This window comes from Aristolochia californica, unplaced genomic scaffold (assembly GCF_029961685.1).
Source record: "Aristolochia californica isolate CCGP_79_NKW_82.1479 unplaced genomic scaffold, dmAriCali1.0.hap1 SCAF_8, whole genome shotgun sequence".
Lineage (NCBI taxonomy): Eukaryota > Viridiplantae > Streptophyta > Magnoliopsida > Piperales > Aristolochiaceae > Aristolochia > Aristolochia californica.
The window spans coordinates 20175922-20182439 of record NW_027182279.1 but is presented as its reverse complement, the minus strand read 5'-3'; positions in this window follow the sequence as shown (position 1 = coordinate 20182439).

Sequence of the window (6518 nt, the reverse complement as noted above, 5' to 3'; positions counted from 1 at the left end):
GCACTATAATTTTACTCCAAGGTTTTTTTATCCATGTTTAGGAAATTCCACTAGCACAACCCATAATAATAAGCCTGGTGGAATTTTATAGGAAATGGACTTCTAACTAATCCTAACATGCTTTAAGTGTGGTAGATATGCATGCCAGAAACATGTTGAGGATGCAAGTGGACCTAATGATCCAAATATTTCAAAGAGTAGAAAAAATCAAATTCTCAAGTTGTTGGATTTTTACCAGGGCCAAACAACCAAGTTTTTGCCTATCCTTAAAATTCACAGATACTTTTTGAAACTATCTCTATCAGCGTTTGTGAATTTCCATTTTCGATGTTCAAATTTGTTTTCAAATCCAAAGTTGAGTTTTCACTCTCCCATTTTTCTCGTAAAGAAAAAAGATACAAGGCATAACAAAATGAAAATTTTAGAGTTCATGTATGCAAAAAAAAATTAAAAATTATTTCACTCACTAAAAATGAACTGCATGGTTTTGTTATCCATGTTTGGGAAATTCCACTAGTAGAACCCCTAATAATAAGTTTGGTGGAATTTTAATTGAAAGGGACTTCTAACTGATCCTAACACACTTTATGTGTGGTGGATATGCATGCCAAAATCATTTTGAGGATGCAAGTGGACCTAATGATCCAAAAATTTCAAGGAGTAGAAAAAATCAAATTCTCAAGTGGTTGGAAATTTACCAGGGCCAAACAGCCCACTTTTTGCCGATCCTAAAAAATCACAGATACTCTTTGGAACTATCTCTCTTAGCATTTGTGCATTTCCATTTTGGATGTTCAAATTTGTTTTCAGATCCAAACATGACTTCTCACTCTCCTATTTTTCTCGTAAACAAAAAAGGTCTAAAGCATAACAAAATGAAAATTTTAGAGTTCATGTATGCAAAAAAAAATTGAAAATTATTTCACTAACTAAAAATGAACTCCAAGGTTTTGTTATCCATGTTTGGGAAATTCCACTAGTACAACCCCTAATAATAAGCTTGGTGGAATTATATAAGAAAGGGACTTCTAACTGATCCTAACATGCATTATGTTTGGTGGATATGCATGCCAGAAACATGTTGAGGATCCAAGTGGACCTAATGATCCAAACATTTCGAGTAGGAAAAATCAAATTCTCCAGTGGTGGGAAATTTACCAGGGCCAAACAACACATTTTTTACCGATCCTTAAAAATCACAGATACTCTATGGAACTATCTCTCTTAGCATTTGTGCATTTCCATTTTGGATGTTCAAATTTTTTTTTAGATCCCAAGTTGGGTTTTCACTCTCCCATTTTTCTCCTAAAAAAAAAAAAAGATATAAGGCTTAACAAAATGAAAATTTTAGAGTTCATGTACACTAAAAAAATTTTGAAAATTATTTCACGCACAAAAATGAACTCCAAGGTTTTGATATCCATGTTTGGGAAATTCCACTAGTACATCCCCTAATAATAAGCTTTTTGGAATTTTCTAGGAAAGGGATTTCTAACTGATCCTAACATGCTTTAAGTGTGGTGGATATGCATGCCACAAACATGTTGAGGATGCAAGTGGACCTAATGATTCAAAAATTTCAAGGAGTAGAAAAAATTATATTCACAAGTGGTTGGTTTTTACCAGGGCCAAACAACCTACTTTTTCCCTATCCTTAAAAATCACAGATACTTTTTGGAACTATCTCACTCAGCATTTGTACATTTCCGTTTTGGATGTTCAAATTTGTTTTCAGATCCAAACTGGAGCTTTCACTCTCCCATTTTTCTTGTAAACAAAAAAAATATAAGGCATAACAAAATGAAAATTTTAGAGTTCTTGTTTGAAAGAAAAAATTTGAAAATTATTTCACGCACAAAAATGAACTCCAAGGTTTTGCTATGCATGTTTGGGAAATTCCACTAGTACATCCCCTAATAATAAGTTTGTTGGAATTTTTTTGGAAAGAGACTTCTAACTGATCCTAACATGCTTTAAGTGTGGTGTATATGCATGCCACAAACATGTTGAGGATGCAAGTGGACCTAATGATTCAAAAATTTCAAGGAGTAGAAAAAATCAAATTCACAAGTGGTTGGATATTTACCAGGGCCAAACCACCCACTTTTTGCCTATCCTTAAAAATCACAGATACTTTTTGGAACTATCACTCTCAGCATTGGTGCATTTCCATTTTGGATGTTCAAATTTGTTTTCAAATCCAAACTTGAGTTTTCACTCTTCCATTTTTCTTGTAAACAAAAAAGATATAAGGCATAACAAAATGAATATTTTAGAGTTCATGTTTGCAAAAAAAAATTATTTGATGAACTAAAAATGAACTCCAAGGTTTTGTTATCCATCTTTGGGAAATTCCACTTGTACAACCCGTAATAATAAGCTTGGTGGAATTTTATAGGAAAGGGACTTCTAACGGATCCTAATATGCTATAAGTGTGGTGGATATGCAAACCTGAAACATGTTGTGGATGCAAGTGGACCTAATGATCCAAAATTTTCAAGGAGTAGAAAAAATCAAATTCTAAAGTGGTTGGATATTTACCAGGGCCAAACAACCCAGTTTTTGCCTATCCTAAAAAGTCACAGATACTTTTTGGAACTATCTCTCTCAGCATTTGTGCATTTCAATATTGGATGTTCAAATTTTTTTTCTGATCCAAACTTGAGTTTTCACTCTCTCTTTTTTCTCGTAAACAAAAAAAATATAAGGCATAACAAAATGAAAATTTTAGAGATCATGTTTGCAAAAAAAAATTTGAAAATTATTTCACGCACTAAAATCGAACTCCAAGGTTTTGTTATCTATGTTTGGGAAATTCCACTAGCACAACCCCTAATAATTTGCTTGGTGAAATTTTATGGGAAATGGACTTCTAACTGATCCTAACATGCTTTAAGTGTGGTGGATATGCATGCCAGAAACATGTTGAGGATTCAAGTGGACCTAATGATCCTAAAATTTCAAGAAGTAGAAAAAATTTAATTCTCATGTGGTTGGATATTTAGCAAGGCCAAATAACCCACTTTTTGCTTATCCTTAAAAATAACAGATACTTTTTGGAACTATCTCTCTTAGCATTTGTGCATTTGCATTTTGGATGTTTAAATTTTTTTTCAGATCCAAACTTGAGTTTTCACTCTCCCATTTTTCTCGTAAACAAAAAAGATATAAGACATAACAAAATGAAAATTTTAGAGTACATGTATGCAAAAAACAATTTGAAAATTATTTCATGCACTAAAAATTAACTCCAACGTTTTGTTATCCATGTTTGGGAAATTCCACTAGTACAACCCTTAACAATAAGCTTGGTGGAATTTTATAGGAAATTCACTTCTAACTGATCCTAACATGCTTTAAGTGTGGTGGATATGCATGCCAGAAACATGTTGAGCATTCAAGTGGACCTAATGATCCTAAAATTTCAAGGAGTAGAGAAAATTTAATTCTCATGTGGTTGGAAATTTACCAGGGCCAAATAACCCACTTTTTGCCTATCCTTAAAAATAACAGATACTTTTTGGAACTATCTCAAGTGACTGCAAATTTACCAAGGCCAAACAACCCACTTTTTGTCGATTCTTAAAAACCACAGATACTCTTTGGAACAATCTCTCTTAGCATTTGGGCATTTCCATTTTGGATGTTCAAATTTTTTTTCCGATCCAAACTTGAGTTTTCACTCCAATTTTCTCGTAAACAAAAAAGATACAAGGTGTAACAAAATGAATATTTTAGAGTTCATGTATGCAAAAAACATTGAAAATTATTTCACTCACTAAAAATGATCTCCAAGGTTTTGTTATCCAAGTTTGGGAAATTCCACTAGTAGAATCCCTAATAATAAGCTTGGTGGAATTTTATAGGAAAGGGACCTCTAACTGATCCTAACATGCTTTAAGTGTGGTGGATATGCATCCCAGAAACATGTTGTGGATGCAAGTGGACCAAATGATCCAAAATTTTCAAGGAGTAGAAAAAATCAAATTCTCAAGTGGTTGTATATTTACCGGTGACGAACAATCAACTTTTTGCCTATCCTAAAAAATCAGAGATACTTTTTGGAGCTCTCACTCTCAGCATTGGTGCATTTCCATTTTGGATGTTCAAATTTGTTTTCAGATCCAAAGATTTTTCACTCTCCCAGTCTTCTCGTTAACAAAAAAGATATAAGGCATAAAAAAATTAAAATTTTAGATTTCATGTATGCACAAAAAATATTTGAAAATTATTTCATGCACAAAAAATGAACTCCAATGTTTTGTTATCCATGTTTGGGAAATTCCACTAGTACAACCCCTAATAATAAGATCGGTGGAATTTTCTAGGAAAGGATCTTCCAAATGATCCTAAAATGCTTTAAGTGAGGTGGATATGCATGCCAGAAACATGTTGAGGATGTATGTGGAACTAATGATCCAAAACTATGGAGTAGAAAAAATCAAAATCTCAAATTTTTGGATATTTACCAGGGCCAAACAACCTACTTTTTGCCCATCCTTAAAAATCACAGATACTTTTTGGAACTATCTCTTTCAGCATTTGTGTATTTCCGTTTTGGATGTTCAAATTTGTTTTCTGATGCGAACTTGAGTTGTCACTCTCCCATTTTTCTCTCGTAAACAAAAAAGATATAAGGCATAACAAAATGAAAATTTTAGAGTTCATGAATGCAAAAAAAAATTTGAAAATTATTTCACGCACTGAAATTGAGCTCCAAGGTTTTGTTATCCATGTTTGGGAAATTCGACTAGTACAACCCCTAATAATATGCTTGGTGAAATTTTAAAGGAAATGGACTTCTAACTGATCCTAACATGCTTTAAGTGTTGTGGATATGCATGCCGGAAACATGTTGAGGATTCAAGTGGACATAATGGTCCTAAAATTTTGAAGGAGTAGAAAAAATTTAATTCTCATGTGGTTGGATATTTACCAGGGCCAAATAACCCACTTTTTGCCTGTCCTTAAAAATAACAGATTCTTTTTGGAACTATCTCTCTCAGCATTTGTAAATTTCCATTTTGGATGTTCAAATTTGTTTTCAAATCCAAACTTGAGTTTTCACTCTCCCATTTTTCTCGTTAACAAAAAAGATATACAACATAAAAAAAATAAAATTTTAGCATTTATGTATGCAAAAAAAAATTTGAAAATTATTTCACTCACTAAAAATGAACTCCAAGGTTTTTTTATCCATGTTTGGGAAATTTCACTAGGACAACCCCTAATAGTAAGCTTGGTGGAATTTTATAGGAAAGGGACTTTTAACTGATCCTAACATGCTTTAAGTGTGGTGGATATGCATGCCAGAAACATGTTGAGGATGCAAGTGCACTTAATCATCCAAAAATTTCAAAGAGTTGAAAAAATAAAATGCTCAAGTGGTTGGATATTTACCAGGGCCAAACAACCCACTTTTTCCCTATCTTTAAAAATCACAGACACTTTTTGGAACTATCTCTCTCAGCATTTGTGCATTTCCATTTTGGTTGTCAAATTTTTTTTCAGATGCAAACTTGAGTTTTCACTCTCCCATTTTTCTTGTAAACAAAAAAGATATAAGGCATAACAAAATGAAAATTTTAGAGTTCATGTATGTAAAACAAATTTGAAAATTATTTCACACACTACAAATGAACTCCAAGGTTTTGTTATCCATGTTTGGGAAATTCCACTAGTATAATCCCTAATAATAAGCTTGGTGGAATTTTTTTGGAAAGGGACTTCTAATTGATCCTAACATTTAAGTGTGGCGGATAAGCCTGCCATAAACATATTGAGGATGCAAGTGGACCTAATGATCTAAAAATTTCAAGAAGTGGAAAAAATCAAATTCTCAAGTGGTTGGATATTTACAAGGGCCAAACAACCCACCTTTTGCCGATCCTTAAAAATCACAGATGGTAATTGGAACTATCTCTCTCAACATTTGTGCATTTCCATTTTGGATGTTCAAATTTGTTTTCAGATCCAAACTTGAGTTTTCACTCTCCCTTTTTTCTCGTAAACAAAAAAGATATAAGGCATAACAAAATGAAAATTTTAGAGTTCATGTATGCAAAAAAAATTTTGAGAATTATTTCGCGCACTAAAAATGAACTCCAAGGTTTTGTTATCCATGTTTCGGAAATTCCACTAGTGCAACCCTAATAATAAGCTTGGTGGAATTTTATAGGTAAGGGACTTCAAACTGATCCTAACCTGCTTGAAGTGTGGTAGATATGCATGCCAAAAACTTATTGAGGATGCAAGTGGACCAAATGATCTAAAAATTTAAAGGAGTAGAAAAAATCAAATTCTCAAGTCGTTGGATATTTACCAGGACCAAACAACCCATTTTTTGCCTATCCATAAAAATCACAGATACTTTTTGGAACTATCTCTCTCAGCATTTGTGCATTTCCATTTTGGATGTTCAAATTTGTTTTCAGATCCAAACTTGAGTTTTCACTCTCCCATTTTTCTCGTAAAAAAAAAAGGTATACAGCTTAAAAAAATGAAAATTTTAGCATTC